This window comes from Diadema setosum, chromosome 21 (genome assembly GCF_964275005.1).
Source record: "Diadema setosum chromosome 21, eeDiaSeto1, whole genome shotgun sequence".
Classification (NCBI taxonomy): Eukaryota; Metazoa; Echinodermata; class Echinoidea; order Diadematoida; family Diadematidae; genus Diadema; species Diadema setosum.
In genome coordinates, this window is record NC_092705.1 from 25,602,356 (window position 1) to 25,624,962 (window position 22,607).

At 38.8% G+C, this 22,607-nt stretch overlaps 1 protein-coding gene across 1 annotated transcript in view; it reads right to left on the minus strand.

Moving 5' to 3' along the window:
* The window catches only part of LOC140244223 (MLX-interacting protein-like), a 62,149-nt gene that overhangs the window by 37,653 nt on the left and 1,889 nt on the right, over nt 1-22,607 (minus strand). The gene's annotated exons all lie outside the window — the stretch shown is intronic.

Sequence of the window (22,607 nt, forward strand, 5' to 3'; positions counted from 1 at the left end):
TGAGCAGGTACAAGAATAAAACAACAACACAATAACATCACTGTCATCTTGAAAACAATTCTTTTTTGCCTCTGAAAAAAGGCACAAACAGGAAGCTACTGCAATGTATTTCATCACCACGGCCACATACTCTTCCTGAAACGTCATCCACCTTGCAAGCAAGAACATTCCCCTCAGCTTCCAGATTAATATCAAGAACGTAAATACAGGATATGTGCGAGCAGTACACTCTTGCATCGTTGCACGTTATCTGGTTTATCGCTAGCGCTACATGAATGGACATTGTATTCCTTCTGGTTCTGTGACAGTTAGTCATCTAGTAGGGACTTTCGTTAAATAAGGGGTCGTGTTAACGATCATCATACAAAAGCTCTTATCATCGAAGATTAGCAATCATGGACAATTAGCCTCCACATGTATGTACCTAACGTGTCTAAAATGCATTTTTAAACACGTTTAGAATGACAGAGTGTCCAGGTACTAAAAGGGGTCTCCTGATTGACTGTTGACTATGGACGTGTTTATGCTTCCCCTTTTCGGGCCAGAATTAGTGTTTTGATACGCGTTTAGTTCAAAACGCAGTTGCGTCCTTGCTCATTTTGATATAAACGCCGTTTCATAACGTCGTTTCAAACTGCACAAAATAGTGCGCTTACGATCGGCGTTTCTGACTAATCACGTTTGACGGGGAAGCATAAACTCAACTCACATCACATACGCGTTTAAAATGACGTCATCTCCATCGCCTTTCCAGTTCACTTGAAAGTGAGCGTGCCAGGCAAGCCGACCTTTCGATTAATGTGCTGCGCAACACAATTTGCAGGTGCTGATCCCTCGAGCTTCCTGTTGGTACATTACTGTACTATGGTGACAGACATATTAATGCATGAAGAACTCACTAAATATCATACATTCCAATTTTTTCAACAATTTGTCGATGAAATAAATACTTGTATTTCCCATCATTATCTACAGTTCATGTACAGGTGTATTAGTAAAGCAATCGAAATTATATTAGACATGCTACGGAACATGAACAATGCACACACCCAGGCCAGAACTTCCAAAAAAGAACGCGCCCCAATTTGACCTGCCTCTGCTGAGGTCAGCGAAGGAATCGCAAATGCTCTTTCCACGGCTCGAAGAAAGTGAGCATAAACAGTGCTCCCGTGAACGGCGTTTTGAATCAGCATTTTGAATCAGCGTTTCAAAACGCTGATTCTGCCTTCGCAAATTGAGCATAAACACACCCTACCAATAACATGAGTCCATACCACAGATGTGTGTCACCACCTCCACATGATGTGTCAATCATCCATGCAACTCTCAATACAAACTACAACTTCAGACGTTCAGTAGTCAGGTTGGTACGAGCAAGGTCTTTTATTGTAAAGTCTGAAGCCTCTCAAAACTAGTGAGAAAGCCTACAGTCCCATCAAAATGGTAATTTTGATGGACTGTAGTCCATGGAAAGCAATTGCCACATTATTTGCACAGTGTACGGAAAGTAATTGCCACATTATTTGGCTTCGGCTCGACAAAAAGCTGCAACAGTTTATTTCTACACATTGTTCAAAATGAGGAAAGTCAAATCATTTGAAATAAATTGTAAAGTTCTCTAGATTTTAATGTACGGTTTGTGTGTTTGTTTGCTTTTTGTTTTGTTGTTGTTTTTGTTTTGCCTTTAGGGAAATAAGGAGTACATGCACAAGCCATTTACGTCACATGACCATAACTGCAAAGAGCAATTTCGAGGCATTCACTTATCCTACAATAGATATCACTAACAACTTTTCCTCTGAAATGCTCAGTTAAAGATAATAAAAAGTTTTGGTACCTCCAAAGTGTCCTTGAATTTCCTTGTCTTAGTTTGTGTTTCAGGTTAAAGTACCTTTCATATAACTAACACTGTGAGACTTACTCGCCCCAAAGTGCTCTCATGTCTTAGTAATCATGCAATTAACTGCGATCAGCAGCCCCATACGCATAGCGACCAGCAGTCCCATACGCATAGCGTAATCGGGCTTCGCATTGTAGCATTCAGGATCATGACAGATTTAGTATCGTACGGTAAATGTCAACTTAAAATCCCATAAATTCGTCAATTTGAAGACTTACCAATTAAGTTGAAGTATTGAAAACAGGCTTCGGGCAACGTTTGGTTCTGCCTATACTCCCTTTCTGTTCGAATTGATGACTGAATGTGACTCGGTCGACAGGACCTTAGGAGAGCTACATACAGTACACTGAATACTACGGCCACTGCATGCGAACACATCACATGCACACAGATTTCAAATCCATGAACGGATAAGATGTTTGTGTGCGCATGCGCTGGCCATGGTATCCAGTGTATGTAGCTCTCCCAAGGTCCTCTCGACCGAGTCACATTCAGTCATCAATTCGAACAAAAAGGGACTATTGGCAGAACCAAACGATGTTCGAAGCCTGTTTTCAATACTTCAACTTAATTGGTAAGTCTTCAAATCGAAGAAATTTTTGGATTTTAAGTTGACATTTACCTGCGATACTAATTCTGTCATGATCCTGAATGCTACAATGCGAAGCCCCATTACGCTATGCGTATGGGGCTGCTGGTCGCAGTTAGCTATGCGTACAATGGGCTGCACGCTGCTGGTCGCAGTCAGTGGTTTCGTACAATATTTATCGACGCTGTACAGCGTCGGCTCTGGTACGAAACCATTATTGCATGATTACTAAGACATGAGAGCACAGTGGGGCGAGTAATTCTCACAGACAACGTACTTTAACCTGAAACACAAACCAAGACAAGGAAATTCAGGGAAGCTTTTGAGGTACCAAAACTTTTTATTATCTTTAAAATCAATTGGAATGGATAAGTCTATGACATGACCACTTCTGTAATTCAAAATAAGAAAGTCGAAAAGTATCTACAGCAGTAGTTTAAATTATTGATTTTTGTCAGCAAAATGCTGATTTTCATAAAGGGCATTGTCACTTCTCTGTGAATAATATCACACTAGTATGCTCTCTAAAATGATAATTCATCCCAATACATGCATATCACACACTACCCCACCATCATCTATCATCAGCTGTGTACATGTGCAATACCTTGCCAGCTAATGGATGCAAGATGTGTACCATCAGGCAATAAACCTTAATTAAAGGACAAGGGCAAGGACAAAAATGCAATTAAAATGCAATTTGAAATCCTTGCATTTGGACTATGAACACTGACATGAGCAGGACATACAGAAACACAAACACACACACACACACACATGTTCTGTATCATATTGCTTGCCTGTTTGGTACGCTTCTGTCATGGCTGACAATTCTAGTTCATGACTTCCATGATTGATCTCCACTATTTGCGGTCAGCAGCCAGTTGATAAACAGTTGATAAGGGTTTACCAACAACGGATTTGATTCTATCAATTCATCTAACTTTTGGTCGTCCTGGTCCTCTCGAGCCCTCAAGTTTCCCCTGGAAGCATTACTTTCTCAAAACAGTTGTTTTCTCCTCTTGTATCATATACTGTACTTGAATACTACTGTTCCCACAGCCTCGCTTTCCAGACATTGTATTTTCTGCCTTAATACCACAAACCCAATGCAATGCACGGTAGTCATCTGAATAAAATGATACAGCAGTCTATTGTCATCCGATGAAGCCTCCCTTTCCATCTGATCCGTCCACATTAAACAAATAAAAGCACACCAGCCCTTTACCCTCACTTCTCAATCCAAGATATATCATATACATGTGATGCATTACGCGTTACCCCGGGGTACCGTAGTACCCCGGGGTAACCGCGTTGTGTAGCGCCACCTCACATCCACTCGAGGACAGCTAGAGAAAAATGCATGCACTGTGTGTGCGTGTACATAGTCATTTCCATGCCACTGCATGTTATACTATGCGTGCATGGAAGCTGCGATACCACTAGCGTGTGCTTTAGTGCAGTGCAGTGCAGTGGCTAGCGCGCGCTAGCTCCAGCACCAAAATAATTTCCTCTTTTTGGCACCCAGGGTACAAGCTTTTTAAAAAATAAATTCAACAAAATGGCTGATTTTCAGTTGGTACCCCGGGATACCACTTATGTCATCATGTATAAATAATATACTTTATATATGTGTATTTTATATGCTGATACAGCAAAAGCAAAACAACAAAAATGAAAGAGTGCTTATTGGACAGTCAAAGCCCAACTGGGCAGTGACCACTGGACAAGAGTTCACAAGTCCAACTGGGCAGTTATCAGTAGTGTGGTCACTCACCTAGCTGGCTCCACCTGAACCAACAAAGGTTGATTCTTCTTTCTCCCTCTCACTTGTTCATCTCGTCTGCGAGTGACGCAGCGCACCCATTCTTTTACCACCATGTTTCACCATAGGAGCACGCTTAACGATCAATCATATGATAATCATGAGTTCGGGATTCTCCACCTGCAGCAGGGCGGGGCAAAGTCGTCTTGCCACGAGAAACCATCTACGTCGTACCTCGGCAACCGTAGAATTTCCAACAATCATCTCCAGGGAGATGAGTGCTCTCTGTCCGGTGACGAAAAACTGCGCCTGGATAGGTCAACGATCTCTATCAACCCCACTCTGGAAATGAAAGAGATGCTTTAAATCGCCTCTTGACACAAAAGTCCAATATTTGACATTTCCACCATCATTCATCTCTGTATTTGCATGAAATACTGAGTTTTTATGGGCATGCGCATCCACTCATTCCAATAGAAATACTTGGGAACATTCTCTGATCTAAACACAGAGTACAATTTATACAAATAATGCAGTTGGCTATTTTGTGACAGTCTTCATGAACCGCCCTCTCTCCATCTATATGTGGGACTGTGTAACGTATCCCAGAGTCTTTCGGCCAGCAAACACAGAAATCTTTCCCTCACACTCCTCCAGGACTACGACAGAACATCATCTGGGCTGGACTCTGAGGCATCCTAACTCAAGTAGCGAAGCAAATAGTGATTTGCTCCCATTCACTCACTGTACACTTGAAGAACTGTACAACGATGATAGTCTACCATCACAGACGGCGGATCATGTCATCACAAAATATTCATAAGCCTTGACTTGAAAATGCAACGTGAGAGGGCAAGCCATTCATGTAACTCCTTTCAAAGGGATAAAAGCCTCATGAGTGCAGTAATGAAGACATTTTAGGAGAGACGATGTGCGATTAAACGGGTGTTTAACACCAACGCCTAATGCTGGTTCTGTTTTTACAGACTAACCAGGTCCACACATGGGCTACAGTAGTCCACATAGTCTCACACACTGTATGGATATTCTGCATTATGCAATCTACACAGGCACGGCTTCAGGGAGCAGACACCACACTCGCTGAACGCACTGTGCATTTGACAGGGGTCCTCAAGCATGTGCCTCCCATGTGAGCGGGAGGAAAATCAGCGTGACCTGATCAGTTGTGATCGTACTGACAAAGAAATTGAGTCGGGGTGATGGGGGGGGGGGGTTGTGGGTGGAGTGAAGCCCATAAAAGATTTCTCACTTCATTCATGTAGTAGGGTGCAAATAGATATACTTGTCTGGGTTTGAGGGATTCTCATGTTTTTCTTGTTACTAGGCATTTCAAGAAATATGTCTTCCACTTGCCCAAATTTGCAATCATATTCATAGGCATACTAGAGCACAGGCAGAAGAAGTTTGTATCCCACGGTGATGAGACACTTAATACTCATTTCATATTTCTCCGGAGGGGATCTAAAGCCAACGATTCCAACAAGATTTCTCTTAAAAGCATTTAAGTGCTCTGACTGAATCACGTGAAATAAATCATAACACTTAATGTAAAATACAATCTAAAAGTGTTTATAGTCGGAGTATGTAGATGGTTCTAAACTGAATACGAGGTTTCACCATTTTGTGATGCAACATTTGCATATGTCAGTATGTAAGCTTTTCATTGGGCCTGTTCACAGAACAAAATGTTAAGAATTACCGAAAAATGTACATGCATGCACATCACATTAATGTCAGGATTAGAGTAAATATCTTTGTGTGTACAGTTGAACCTCTCGTATCCGGACAAGTCGGGACCGGGGCTCATCCGGATAAGGGATTTGGCCGCATACGGGAGACTCAATGCTTTATACACATACATACATACACATGTACTGATGTAGCGAATTGTAGTACCACATGTAGTAATGTGTATACTGCAACCTTTCGTTGTTACATTTGGGGATGTTTGGGGATGTTAAAATGTCTGAAGGTAAGCAATTTGGAAGGAAATTTGATGTAATGTATGTTAATCATGTTCGAAGTAATATGTAATTCATGTGTGTTTGTGTAGGAGTTCTCAAGGAGTTAGGAATCCCCCTTTCCTCCCGTAATTATTAAAACAAAAATCACGGCGAGATTGCGTCCATATAATAGAGAGATCCAGATAAAGGGAGGCCGGATAAGAGAGGTTCAACTGTATTTAAATTTGCAAAAAGCAGCCAACTCATGACATTCTTGATAATAATAACCTCACAAAGTAATGAAATGTACGGTGGACTCCCATTATAATGAAGTCCTCGGGACCGACCATTTTTCTCATTATACACAGTATAACAAAATTTTGTCATAACCGAACAAATAAACAATAGAAATACATAAAGAGGATATTGTTGCGGCATGAATTTTTACTTCAATGTAACCAGAATTTCGTTATAACCGTGTTTGTTACAACGGGAGTGCACCGTATACGTTACTAAATATAGTTGTGTTTTGTTTTTTGTTTTTGTCTTTTGTTTTTTGCTTTTTATTTTTTGAGGGTAGGTACTAAATGTAATGTTTTTGCTGTATGGTGAAGAGAGCCTAGTGGAGTGGGTTTGAGAGGGGCTTTTGAGATCTGCTTCACATCCTTTTGTTAGCCCTTTGAATTATCGACTTTTGCTCCCCGATTTCGGAAGCAAAAGTCGACCAATCTGCGTGTCTGTCCACTCGAGTCCGATTTGCATACAGCGAATGCACACCACAGACCTCCAATGGTGGTCAGTGGTGCACGGAACAGGCCAGGCAACGCCGAGACGAAGGATGTGGGGAGCACGCCATTCCATTAGTCCACCACAACCTGTTAATATGACTATTCAGTAGGGTTCATGTGTCATGAATTATAAAATGTGTGCAGCAGATCTCAAAAGGTCCTCGCGCTGTCACGCTTGCCAGTTATAGCCATCATACAGCCAGAGGGCCTTGACAAAAGGCTAGGCCAGAGTTGGATGTGTCTTTGCATACCGGGGGCCCGTTTCATAAAACTTGTCATCAGAGACAACTGCCACATTTCTATGACAAAATTGCTCTCAGCCAATCAGATGCAAGGATTTCAGTAGCTTGTCACATCTATGACAACTTGTCACTGAAGACAAGTTTTATGAAATGGGCCCCAGGAAGTAGTGGTATCCTTGTCAACCCAATTCAGCTTGTGGACGACATTATACCATACGTTAAATACAATGTACTGTACTTCTTTAAAAATTTCCTTCAGCCTTCAATTATTCATTGGATGACTTTATGAATAAAACATCAACCATAAAACAATGATCTTACATTCAGATTTGACTGATTACCAAAATATTAACCCTACAGTCTGTATGCGGTAGACAATATGACCTCGCATTCACACATACGGACAGTGCTTAATTTGAAACACGAGTGCAATGACAAATTGCTAGAATTGTGTTTCAAATTCAACATTCTTGCGGTGTAATTTATGCAAATTGGAATCGCATGGGTGATTTGAATTTCTCAAGTGTTTCAAAGGACAGTCCAGAGGTGTTTTCAGAACATGTTTCGCCAGAATTAACAATGAAACAAGCAAGTGAACGTAATTGAACTCCAATCGCGTTTTGGGGGCGGAGATTACAGTGACCTTCCAACCGCTCCTGAAGAAAGAAGGCTCAAGAGTGATTAATGGGAACTTGAAGAGAAGCAAAACCTTCCCTCCTTGCTCTGAAATTCAAAATCACAGAATCTGTGAAGCCTACCTCGGTCGTGTGAACGAACTATGATTCGAATCACAATCGCATTTGTGTTTGTAATTCAGTATTCAACTTACTGTATACGCCAAATATTTTGCGAGGTTTTTATTTTCGCAAATTTCGCGAGTCAGCTGCTATATTCGCGAAATTAAAAACACACGAAAATATTGACTCTAGTGCCGATATGAATGTGACGTACGCATACATTTCTCCGTTCAGTACAGGACTCCACGATCACGAATTTAACCACTCGCGAAATTGTCGGGAAGTCCTGATTCGCAAAAATTTAGACTCGCGAAATATATGGCGTATACAGTAAGTGCTCTTGGGATGTAATAGCACAGTGAGACACCTCACCATCAAAGCCATACAAATTGCCAAACATCATCCTGATGTTAAATTCAATGTTCTGATATTAGTCCCTTTTTGTTTTTGATTTTCCAGACTCTCAGCATTCCAATTCAAACATATTACTTGCCTTTACTGATTTCCAATCAATACCTCCCCACAGGAAACTGTAAATAAGCTATGAAATTTAGAGGAAACCAAGGCGATTTGTCTAAACTTATACAATAAATGAAAAAAAAAAAAACGTGCTTTATGACCACCACAACTTCACAAGTTTTAACATTGAAAACATTGCTGAAGTTTTTACATCTATTCAAAAGATAGACAGAGTTGTTGAGATATAATGGAATGTAGCAGACTCTTTCATTGTACAAAATGATGTATATAAAAATTTTCAGACATGACACCTTATTTTTTACAATTTTTCTTGGCTTCCGTGCATTAAAAGATATATATATATATATATATATATATATATCATACTTCAAACACTTGAATATCTCCTTCCAATACTTGCATCACAACTTTATCAAGAAGCCAAATACATTTGATTGAATTGACAGTGCAATTTCATACATTTTTTGGGGAAAGTACAAGTAAATACAGATATGCAAAGGGCATAGAGCACAATAAAAACGCTCATTTCCATGACACATATTTCGAATTTCTCTTTGCAGTGAAATGCGCGACAACGTCACATGGGCTTCACATGATCATCGCACTAAAAGATGTTCTTCCAGTTCACATTCATCGCTAATAAATCAACTTTGCTAACAATGGGACTTTGGACTCTACCATGTTGCAAGGTGGAAATGGTGGGGAATGGAGGTGTGTGGGGGGGGGGGGGAATGAGGCGGGGTCCTACATTTTGAAATATTTCATGTAACATGAGAGCAAACAAGCAACACCACTGCAAGTCCTCTCCACCTTGCATTAGAAACGCAACACTGACGTTGGGCACATATTTCTGCGCAAATGCCAAACTTGGATGGAACTGATGCAGATGCAAGCACTGCTTATCTCACACCTTTTTTTTTTTTTTTTAACAATTCTTCTCTTCATAAAATTTCAACGTCATGTCTCAACTTGCTAAGAAAAGAGTTGTCCTTTTGTTCTTATTTCAAAGATATCCATGCTGCAATACTCCTTCAAATTCAAACTGGCGATTAGAATATGAACAAGATACTCCTTCAATGCATTTTGAAAGTGAATAACTACTCTTTTCTCTCTCTTTTGATGGGGGCTGGGAGAGGAAATCAGATACAAAAGGAGACATGAGTTTATCTTTGAAGTTTTTGTGCCATAACATGGCTGAAAAATATTGCCATACAACTGTACTTTCAAATTACTTTTCATTTCTATTGTCTTGATCACACTCAATCACGGACACTAGGCTTACTGACATAATACACACAATCATTACCCTTCAAACATATCACAATTTATATCATACAGATGCAAAACCTGACAGTATAATCATATATCAATGTTTACATTTTGAGTTCTAAAATTGCAAATCGATGCAAAAATAGTGCAAGAAGTCATGACTATAAACAGGCCCTAAAAATGAATTAAAGAAAGATAAGAAGTAAAAAATAGATGAAAGGGAAGGTCATAACCACTGATGGACATACATCTGGGTGTTTTCTCCATTCTTTGTACCCATCTCTTTGAAAACATTCCCGCTGTGGAACTACACGTACCCAGCATACTGCTTAAAGGGATAGTACAGTATTGGTGGAGATGAGAAATGGGCCATTAACTTTTTGCGAGATACCAAGAAAACACTTACAAAATAGTACAGAGCATGCCATTTTAAGAGGCATTCAAATTTTATTTGATGAAAATCGGGTTTGGAATGACTGAAACATCCAAAAACAAAGTAAAACAAAGCAATCATAATAAAGTGTGGGTCCCACACTTATTAGAATGGCTCTGTTTTGGATATCTCAGCCATTTCAAAACCAATTTTCATCAAATGAACATTGAATTCCTCATGGAATTACATGCTCTTTCATGTTTCATTAGAGGTTTCTCATTATCTCACCAAAAATGTAAGAAACCTGAAATAAGGTCTCAACCAAAACTATACGACCCCTTTAAGACACCCCCCCCCCCCTTCACTTTCAATAACAGGCAACATACCTTTTCGTTGAAACCTAAACAGGTAAGTTGGACTACTGATGCTAAAGCTCTGCACATGAACTTGCAGATCATATATTAATGACCCAACTATACCTGAGAAGAAAAGTGTGTTACGATTGCATTTCACAATTGACCAGCGATTTACGACTTAATAAATGAAAGGAAGCCATTGATAGTCTTTTGATATAAACACTTTTCCTCAAGCTTTTTGGCTTTACAATATTTGTCTCTTCTTATATTTTTTTTTCTAAACTCAGCACATTCATCTTGCAGCTGTAACACAGTCTTAATCAATTGCTGTAAAACCCAAAAACTTAATGTGTGCATCAAACTTCTGTGTATTTTGTGAGCCAAATTATACATGAAAATATTTGTCAGCACTGACGCAGAGGTCAGGTTCCTGTGGGATAGAAAACCATAATAGCATGCTTTACCAATTTTTGTTGGGTTTTTTTCTACGCATTCTTTAGTAGTGTGCAGTAAGCTTTGTTGTGTGTCTTTGACCAGCAGTATGTGTTCAACAAATCCCTGCATACTAGTAAATGTACAGTACTGATAATTTTTTCCATGGTCAACTCTTTGAAAAAAATCATACAGCAAATGCTTCTGATTTTACAGTAGTTCCTAACGTACAAATACCACATGTGATCAATCCATCTCCTTCAATTGTTTGTCTAGGGCTAGTTAGGTTTTTATTCGTAGTTCGTGTCATTCATTTTGTAAATTTAGTTTCTTGTTCAAAGTAGAAGATCAATGATATAATATGTATACCACTGTTTTACTATGTTTGGGGGGAATGTACCCTACAAGCATAGCTTCTTCAGCTTCCACCCCATCTCTAGCATTTTCTAAACTTCAGAATGTTCTTTGTGCTTTTTTTTTTCACCCTATCATTTGTTCATCCATAAATTTCATTTATCATATTTTGAAATGTTGACACATATATGTATGTTCTTATGTTTTATGTGAAAAAAAAAATGTATTTACAAGTCCTGTTGGAGATGGAAAAAAATAAGTGAATGAATGAATGAATGAATTGTTCAGTGATAGACACACCTATGTATCTAAGATGTCTGTATGCATCTAACCCCCACCAAAAATAGCCCTAGAAATACAGAGCGGAAGGTGAGGCATACTGTACTCTTAACCCAACAGCTGCCTCATTCTCACGGGTCATCGCGAGCCAGAAATTTAATCCGTTGTTCCCTCAAGAGGTCAAACGAGGACTGTACTCAGAACTGGTCTCTAGTTCCAGCCCCACTATTTACATACACTACGTCGTCACATGTCAGTGCTGCTGTCATTCACACGCATCACACATTTTTAGGGACAGCTCTACAGAGCAAGTAGTGAGAAGGCTGTGTATTTATGTAGGCCTATACAATTGACCAAAATAATTCCAATATTGAGGTTGCTTTTTTTAAGTATTCGCTTTAATATCAGGACCAAAAAAAAAAAAGAATATATATATATATATATATATATATATATATATATATATATAACATATATACATATATATATATATATATATAGAGAGAGAGAGAGAGAGAAATGGATTTAAGAAATTTGACATTTAGAAAGTGATAACTTGGAGAAGGGAGGAGGGGAGAGAAAATTTCAAAAAAAAAAGACAGAAACAAACAGAAAAAAATATATCTATTTTTGGAAATCACAATATCCAAGTGGAATTGATCAACACATGTATACCTTTAATTCATGATTTGGTTGGAGAGAAAATACTATGATGTACATTGTAACCACATTCATAATTTCAACTGTACATAAATTCACAGTAACCACTGATAATTGGGGTTAAAGTGGTTTGGTAGGGGGCTGTTAACATAAATGAATCTCTATAGTTTTATATAAATTATGCAGTATTGTGATCATATATAAATGGGTTATTGAAGATACAATATAGCAAAAGTGGCCTCCCCATCACAGCTGTGTATAAAGACTACCCATCGGAGCTGTCTATAAAGACTACCCATCTCTAACAACCAAAGTTGGTGTTTCCCCTGAGTGGTCTTTGCAGACAGTATTACATGTTATGTCTCTCTCCTTTGAATAGCCTGAAACCTCCCTGGCCTGCAGCCTTTAAAGATTCTCTTATCAATCGCCTAGACCACAACACTTCCTTTCAGATCACTTATCTCATTACTGGCAATTGACTGACAGAATTCTAGGCAAATCACTGGGATGTGCTGCAGTCCAGGAATGGGATTAAGTTTTGAAAGGATTTTAATTAGCAGGGGAACCACCATTTAAGTACACTGAATTGGCCCACGGCACAGAAGAATTAACCAGACCCTTCAGCAGACCGTGGGTATGATGCGCATGTACGCAAATCAATCTCAATCAATGTAAATCTATGTTGAGAACTGAACGTGATGAATATTGCAAATTGTCTGGCACAGTGATATGTGCAACAGATTCCACTAGTTCCTCCAGTTGACTAAAAGCAAGGTTCCATTCAATGCAATCCACAGGAATGTATGCTTCGGCTTTGAACCGCAGATATAATTACAGGCATGTTACCAGGCAGACGAGACAGTTTAATAAAAGAATAAAATAGGTATATATACAAGAAAAACGTCACAAAAATTACAACAAAGTTATGCATGCAATGTATATTTCCACACACACAGAACAATGACATTCAAAATCAAAACATCGTTGTAGGTCAGACAATATGAAATTGTCAGCAAAGAGCACACAACCTACTTAATTATTTTGCGTTGTTTGGGTTTTGAGTTTGTTTGTTTGTTGTTGTTTTTTTCAGACAGGGGTCATTAGTTTTGTTTATTGTTTTTGTTGTTGTCATTGTTGTTGTCATTGTTGTTTTTAAAACAAAAAGAGAGCACACCGGAACTAATGATTAGTATCATATACTGTCACTCCTATTTTTTTTTTTAATACTCTGCCATGAGATGGTGTATTTAACTAGAGAATGCCACATGACTTCTGACAATGCAACCCCCCCCCCTAACATCACAAGACCTCTAGACTATTGAAGGGATGGCAATTTTTTCATAGCACATTGTAAATTTCTTTAAAGTGGATGGCTAGTAAGTGATCAGTGGGAATCGGTGGGAATGCTGGAGGATGATTGTTCCAATCCTTGTGGGATTCATTTAAGAGTGCATTATATATCTATTGTTGTGTGAAAATCATTTGCTTCAGAATGGTCTCATATTCAAGTAATGTGCAGTTTAATGTTTCCAGGTTAGCGTGCCTGGTCAGTGACGGGGCATTAATCTGCACATTACTTGAATATGAGACGTTCTGAAAGCAAATAATTTTCACACAACAGTAGATATACAATGTACTCCTAAATGAATCCCACAAGGATTGGAACAATCATCCCTCAGCATTCCCATTGATTCCCACTGATCGGTTACTAGCCATCCCCTTAATCGAAGGTAGCTTTATGGCATAAAGAATTACATTCAATGAGTCCTTTTCTGCATATAAAGTTGCATCTCACCAACACAAGCAGAGATAACCCCTGCAGCATTACCGATACTGAAACATGAACATTCTCATCATCATCCCACACCCCTTTCACACAAAATTTATCAACTGGTTACCTTCCGGACAATTGCTGCTGCTATACAGGCAGAATTTGTGTCTCATTCACCGAGCACTGCATCACTCAACGCAATTTTCCGGCTGAAAGGCGATGGTGCTGAGCGAAAATCACTAATGCAAAAACACAAATGACATCAGCAAGCTCTCGGCATGTACACTTTATTTCCTCACTATAGAGAGGGCACTAGCGTGAGCCTTGCCACTGGGCAGCATGAATAATTCATTTACTAGTTACTACTTCAGCAGTGGTGATTCACCAGAAGACTCACACCAGAATCTCCTTTCGAATCACAACCATTTCACAATCAGAATTTGCCCAGGGGGTGAGGAGGGGAAAACTGTGCTTCAATAATATATATTTTTCTTCTTTTTTTTTTTTAAAGAATTCCATTTGGAAGCTAAATAATCAACTGGATGTTTCACACAGAAGTAATTCAACTGGCTGTTCTGCATTACACTTGTCAACCTGTTCCATGCTGAATTCTAAAATGCCAATAGACTTGATACACAGGCCACCAGGTTCCCATATGGAAGAGGTTGAATGCCCAGTCTGAAATGGGCGTAACAACCAACCACAATCCTTCATCTAGCAAAGACATCAAACCATGTAGTTGCACTAAAAATATGTGCTTTAACAGTGTATTGAAAGGAAAGTACACAAAAATAAAAGCATACCATGTAGAATTGTACCACTGTATCACCTTTAGCCTTTAGATATGACACAAGACGGTCTTGAGCACGTAAAAATCATATTGCAGAGCATACATGTAATAGAATGCCTGGGACTAAGCATGTCTGCTGGGTGTCCTACAATGTTTGGGCAGCTGTCTCTTATCTATCAATCCCCTTTCCTGACAACCTACAGTGGTGGCTATGTCTGGCATAGGGGCACAGGGGTTGAATAATGTGTCGAATATTTCGCAAGGTTTTTATTTTTTGCGAGTTTAGTGAGTCAGGTGCTATTCACAAATATAAAGACAAACAAAAATATTGACTTTGATCCCAATATGAATGTGAGGTGCACCTGGGGGGTGTTTCATCAACGCTTGTCAGCGCCGACCACTGTCGGCGCTGACCAATTTCAGCAAAATCCTTGGTTTTGATTGGCTGAGATGCTCTGGTCACTGACTGTTACTATGGTGATTCAATTTGTCAGCGCCGACAAACGTTGATGAAACACCCCCCTGATCTCTGTTCAGTACTATACTCCACAACTGCAAATAAATCTATGTGACCACTCCCAAATTTGTCAGGAAGTCCCAATTCCTGAAAATTTAGACTCGCTAAATATGTGGCGTATACAGTAATTTACCACACTGAAGTTACATAACTTATCATACGAAAGACTCATTTAACTACATTCCCGAAATAAAGGCATTTTCAAATATCCATTTTGTAAAACATGATGCAAAAATCAACTTTAGTGTGCACACAATAAGATTCACTCATCATCACTATCAGCATCGCTATTAAAGCAAAATATTGATGAATCTTAGGTTTTTGTTAAAATTATACACCTGTGCGATTATTAAATATGCCTCACAAATTGTGAGTAAAGGGAATGCAGATGAAAAGTTGATTTTATTAGTCCTATGATCAACCACCAGGGATACTAATCATGTAAACAGCATATGCAAAATTCTGAGGGCTGAAAATCCATATTTTGAAAGAAAAACACCAGTTTTCCTGATATGGTCATATTTACAATTTGGGGAAAATGGTATTTTCCACAAAAACGCACAGTACAAAATACTGCAAAAAGTAACAGATGGCATAAACCTCTGCAACACCACTTAAAGCCAAGGGCGAGGGTGTCCAAGGTCATGCTCCAATCAAAGTTGATGTGTGAGTAGTTCAAAGATTTTCAATGCTTCATTTCCATCTCAGTAAATTTGTTTGGTGATGTGTAAACTGTGGTGAAAAAAGTGATTTTTGCACAAACCGCAAATTGATCATTCTTTAATATGTAGATGGACCTACTAGACAGGAAAGGGATAAAATTCATGATGAATGGGTCTGCCTTTACTGGGCCTCACTTCTTTGTTCCCAACCTCTTCTGTCCAGGTCTGTTCACATGGACACCCTAGATTCAAAATTTTACAATTTAATTTATTTTTTAACATGATATGAAAACCTTTAATTCTTATGTGTGGACAAGGGAAACAAATTTTTATACAATGTAAAGAAAAAAAAACACTACGGTGATCTGCATTCTGATGCAAACATCGGTCTATCTTGCCCTTTTCTGGAAACCTTCACAATAATTCGCCTTAAGTAGTGTGAATGGCATGTCAAGTTTTAATCCCATGATGTATTACTTGCCACACATTGTTTTAATAGGCATCATTAGGCGCGGTCAGACTGGCAAAAGATCGAGAAGTTTAAGATCGCGAAGTTTGGGCCATTGGTACGCGCGCAAGCAAGAGTGCGCCGTCCGATAGCTAGTGATTGTGACGTAACAATGCGCATCTGCACATGACAATGACCTCGCGCTTCGGAGGCACCGCCCGCAAACAGATCGAGAAGTTTCACGGGAAGTTTCGCAGGAAGTTTGCGGTCACACTGGCAAAACTTCGAGATCTTAAAGATCACGATCTTAAACTTCGCGATCTTTTGCCAGTCTGACCGCGCCTTATGTGCAAGTTGGAGATTAACAAGCTTCACCTGGAACAAACCACATGGTGTCCCTTCCATCTTTCATCCAGTTCCCAGAACGTGTGTGAAATGGGCCAATAAACCACTGCACTTACTGTAAGTATCCCCCCCCCCCCCATTCCTTGGCTTGATTGACTGTAGATTTTAATAAACACAAATAAAGTTAATATGTCCTAACAACTTCGATCATTAAAGATCTGACATTTTTCACTTCACGCAGCTGGATGGTGCAATGAATATTCGATGAGAGTCATCAGAAATTTAGCATCTATGGCTCCAAGTCCATTTCACGATATGCGCACATATGATCAAGCTCAATTAAATTTCAGGCGTTACTTCTCTGAAAGAAATGCCATTACCTATCAGTATATCACGTTTGGTAGTAACAGGAGAAACGTGTTTTATTGGGCTGCTGCCCACAATAGACATAACACGATTCTCCTACTCTATAGTAATTGTTTTCTTAACCCTAATTGGGTAGGTACAATGTACCACAACTATCTTCATACCAAGTATCCAAATATCTTCTGAGGGAAATCTTATAGAGACAACAAAAACAAAACAAAACGAAAAATACTATTGTGTCATTTGACTCGTATCTTGTGTTAAACACACTTCAATCTGTTTTGCATTGGCAAAGAATATCATTACAACTTCATACTTTTCTTTCATGTTATTTTTTTTTTCCCCAAAATAGTATTGGATTACACTTACAGTTCCATGCACTTTGCTAGAAATCTCTTGCCAAGAATCCACAGAGAAGATGAATCAATTCATGGAATTCTACTCATTGTAATATCATGGACAGAAGGCATTTACTGTATATAATGCCATACATGTATATTTAGAGAGTCTAATTTTTCGCGAATTGGGACTTCCCGACGATTTCGCCAGTGATTAATTTCGCGATTATGGAAATAAAGTATGTTATATATAGAGTAATGAATGAAGAAATGTATGCATGCACGTCACATTCATGTCGGAATTAAAGTCAATATTTCGTGTGTCTTTAAACTCGCGAATAGCACCTGTCTTACAAAATTCGCAAAAATAAAAACCTTGTGAAATATTCAGCGTATAACCATTGAGAAATCTCTCTTACATGAAATACATTGGCTGTGTTGGTAGTGTTTCAGGTATGCTAAACTACATGCATGATTTGCATGATGCATATATTTGTGTCATGTTTTGCATAACCTAGAATATAATGAAAAGAAAAGAAAATTGTACTATCACATCACAATCAAAAGCAAAGAACTTAACTAGAGCTGGAATAAATGACCTCCTGATTATGTACATTCAGGTAAGTGGTTAACAAGAAAGACCTAGCCATTGGAATTCCTTTTTCTCTGGCACTGTGACCATGATTTAATGAATGGCATGGTACTTCCATTGCATCAATAGTTCAGTTATTTATCCATTTCTGTGTCAATCTAGTCTTGAAGAATGATCAGATAAAGAGGCTATAAGAAGAAATTTGAGTTCTCTAAGAATGACTACCATTTGAAATAAAAGTTGATGACATACCTTATATTTATTATGAAGACCATGTGTACAACAACTCAACTTCTGGATGAGAGTAAATCTAAATATGGTCATCACAGAGACCTATCCATAATTTTCCAGCATCTTCTCATTTATAGTATCAACATTAACTTCTTTTTGTCCTGATCATATCTGTAATCATCTTCAAGACATCCTTTTCATAAAATATTGAAACCTAGTAGACTGATAAAGGGCTTGTACCATACCATGTGGTATCAGTAAAACAGTGTACTGATATTACAAAGGTTCGCATGAAATTTAGCCACAGAGCAAGTACTTGCATGCACAACATGCACACCATATCATACAGCGTATGAGTTTTAATTTTGATATTGGGAGGGAAGATCAAACATAATGTACATACGGACAAACATGTATGACAATCTGAGCAAAATTGATAGAGTCAGGTTTATTACATTCAGGATTGTTTGTCTGTTTGCTGGCTTTGATTCAAACTTGGTTATTGCTGTGCGGTCTTGATTGCTGTGCCATTGTTTATATCCTTGCCTTAAGTCAATGAAGCTGGGGGGGGGGGATGTGTTACCTTTACAAAATACTCTAGTCTAGCCAACAGGGCTAGCAGTAGGATTAGATTTTTACCAATGGCTCTGAATCAAGCCCGCTCTGAGTGTAATTAACCCATTGTGGACGGGCTGATTTTGCTACAACACTCATTTCCCATAGACATCTGCCAGAGTTTACTTGGGTCTAGTCTTCAACAGGTTAAACATCCAGTTGACAATCACCTTCCTCTACGGCTGAAGGATTTATCATAGCCCCAGTGTAATTCACCACATTCAATCCTCCCTGGGAGGTTAACAAACAATAGGAAGCAACACTATAAGCCTTTTAAACTTAACTCCCTTTGACTAATGACACAAAGGGCATTTCACTCCACCAAAGGTTCACCCTGATCTTTGTGCTACCAGCAGCCAACAATGGAAGCCCCGGCCATAGTGGACTTGGATCAGAGGTAGGGGGTCAACAGAGCGTAGTCAGGCTCATTACTAGGAAGCATTCCTTGATGCAGACATGCTTTCATGGACATGGTGCATTCATACTGGTCTTAATTGTCCTGTGGTTTCCGGTATTCTTGCTCACAAACACAAACTCCATTCTTGTTCATACAATTTCAATATCGGTTGCCTATAGTATCACACAGCCTGTATATTCAACATTACACATGCTAGAACTAGAAGGAAATGGTCAGTGTCTTCAGACATGCGAGACTGGATGATTCATTTGTACTTCCCTTCATCACTGCACTATGCATGTTTGTAATCTGCAAAATGATAGGATGTATCGTACACAGGATTTTGCAGTATCTTCATTATTCACTAAATTTTGCATGTCAACTAATACCCATTACCAATATTTGTGAAAACAATAACCTGTGTAAATATTACCTTCTATATCGAAAAGAAAAAAAAAAAGGTCTTCATCACAATTCTCAATGGCCAAATATTAATTCAATAGACAGAGTTTAAAAAAAATTCGTGAGTCATTTGAATTCCCAAATTATGCAAATGATAAATATGGATCATAAACATGATATAAAAATACACTGCACAAAAACTTGAAAGATATATGTCACAAGACAGGCAGAAGAATTCAAATATCTCTGCAGTTGCTTTCAACACTGTCAAAATCAAAAAATATTTAACAACTGCTGAAACACTACTATCACTTCTGCTCCTACTGCTACCTGTGCCATTTCTTCAACTAAACACTTTAGGTAAATAGCACTACTGATGCTCTCATTGCTGAACTGTACCATTACTTCCCCTGCTTCTGCTACCACTACTGGTACCATTGCATGCATGACTTGTTTCACAACACCAGTGAACTTTGAAACTCTCAGCAACAACACGTAACAGGGCAATCACCTTGGGAAGTGTTTATTGGCAGCCTGATTGAATTCTTCAATAATGCTATTTTCTTGAACAGCATTAAAGGTACTAGCCCACATTTGCAAACCCACGAAAATCAAAACTGCATAAAACAGGTCCAATATGATTTCAAGTACAAGTTATAACAGTAACATACCTCACCTGTTGCTCTTTGTCTCCGATACCATGCGATAAAAGAGAGAAAATCATCGTTTTAAAATCCATTTTCAAACCGGGTCAACCCGACCCAAAATCGAATTACGAGCGCGGGCTAGCTACGTACTAACTGCGACCAGCCCCAACGTGCAGGGTTGGGGCTGTGCCGTTTTCGCATTCAGATCGAGGAGTTGTATAAAACGGGTGCCGTTTCGGTGCTATATTTCCTTAATTTTTCAACAAAAACTACTAGGAATACTTACATAGGTCGATTAAACCTAAATAATTAATTTCGGCGACTGCTTGATGCATTTCATTGCTTATGATGCAGAAAATGTTGTCTTATAACGCGAATATCTTCAGCTCACCGATGCTCACTGAAACTCACAATCACTTGCACAGGCGCACAGCATGCATGCAGTGCAGTGCATTGAGAGCATGCGTAATGCGTACTAATGGATATAGCAGCAAGTCTCTCCACTGTTGCACTAGGGCAGGCCGCTTCTTACTCCTAAAAGAAAACTTTGCAGTTTCTAGATAAATGGGTGAGAAAAACAAAGTCGAAAAGGTAATGTATTAATTGTCACTGTGTTTATGATAGAAATTTAGCTGTGCTTTATTTGTGAAGTCGCCGTGAATGTGGCAGTGATTTTTGCTCCCGCTCAGCTGCGAGGTAGCCGCCAGGACCGCGCCTTGCGGCGCGGTCTCCGGGGCTAGCTACTAGTAACTTACACATGTATCGCATGCAAGTAGTACGTACGTGGACCGGAGCTAGCGAACGTTATACGCATGCATACGGTGCATTTTCATTTATTTTCATGAAAGTAATGGACTAATTGGAACGAAATTTTACACAGGTGTTACTGCAATCATACCCAAACTCCATGCTAACTATGAGACCAATTGCTGCAAATGTGGGCTAGTACCTTTAACATCATCCCCGTCCCCTACCCCACCAAATAATCAGGAGTACAATGTACTTTCTATTGTTCAGCTATGGTACATGCAAAATAGAACTGATCTGTAGTGTTTATAATTCATATGAATACATGCCATAAATATTAAATGCTGAATTGATAAATGCCACAAAACACACAGCGACATTAAATGAACTACACTGTATGATCACACCCCCAGAATTAAACAATACCCTCATAACCAAACAGCAGACAGATAGAGGTTGCTGATGTACACATATGCTGACTGATAAATGTTTCATTTGTCACTATCAATCAATATTTGTCAATACAAAAGGTATGTCAATTTGTCATTATTAGAGTGGTGTAAGATTAAAGGACAAGTTCACCCTCATATACATGTGACTTTAGAGAATGCAGCAATATTGATAGAACTCACAAGTGAAAGTTTCAGGAAAATTGGACAATCCCTTCAAAAGTTATAAAATCTAGCAGTTTCAGTGCTGCCATTGTTGGATGAGAAGACTACTACAGTTTGTGACATTTCATGGATGTGTAGAACGATATAAAGAAAATATAATAATTCAACTGAATTTCTCACATAATAAAAGAGCACTAGACTTGCCTCTTTCAGAAGGCAGAACCCTTAAAATACATCAGTGACAAGTTGAGGGAATGTGTACCTTTTTTTTTCAAAAAGTGAAATTTTGTGAAATTCTATTTTCCTCACATTGTTCTATGCATGTGACATCGTAAACTGTAGTAGCCTTCTCATCCAGCAGTAATTGCACAGAAATTTTGCGCACTCAATTCTCATCGTCTTTGCTTATACGAGATGGATTTGAAATCAGTGGCAAAGTTTCAATCGATTGAGGAACTTCTGATTGACTGGGATTAATCACAATGCTATGATGTGATGGAGTCTTGGTACATCGGGACTTCTCACGCTGTGCACTGCATGTACAAATGAATGCAAAACATGTGCAATAAAAAAAAAAAACTGGGAGGAAAAGATGATGAGAATGAATTGGAAACCATTTTAAGAAAATAGAGCTGTATGGAATGTATTTAAAGAAAAAATAGGTAACCGGTATTTCGTCGCGATTATAGTGTATTAAATGATTGTACATTTATTGCATTGTGCGTCGATGTGTGGGCTGTAAGTAACTGGCCGCTCTCACATGCATGTGGCTTGATGGTAAAGACACGCATGTGTGCCACAGTGGGCAGCGAATAAATATAAAGATTGATTTATAATCAAAGAACAAACTTTAGAAGTAGTATCTGACCGACTCCAACCCCTTACATAAATTTGACCCAATTCGGTTATCATGAAGCATTGATATAACTTCCAATAA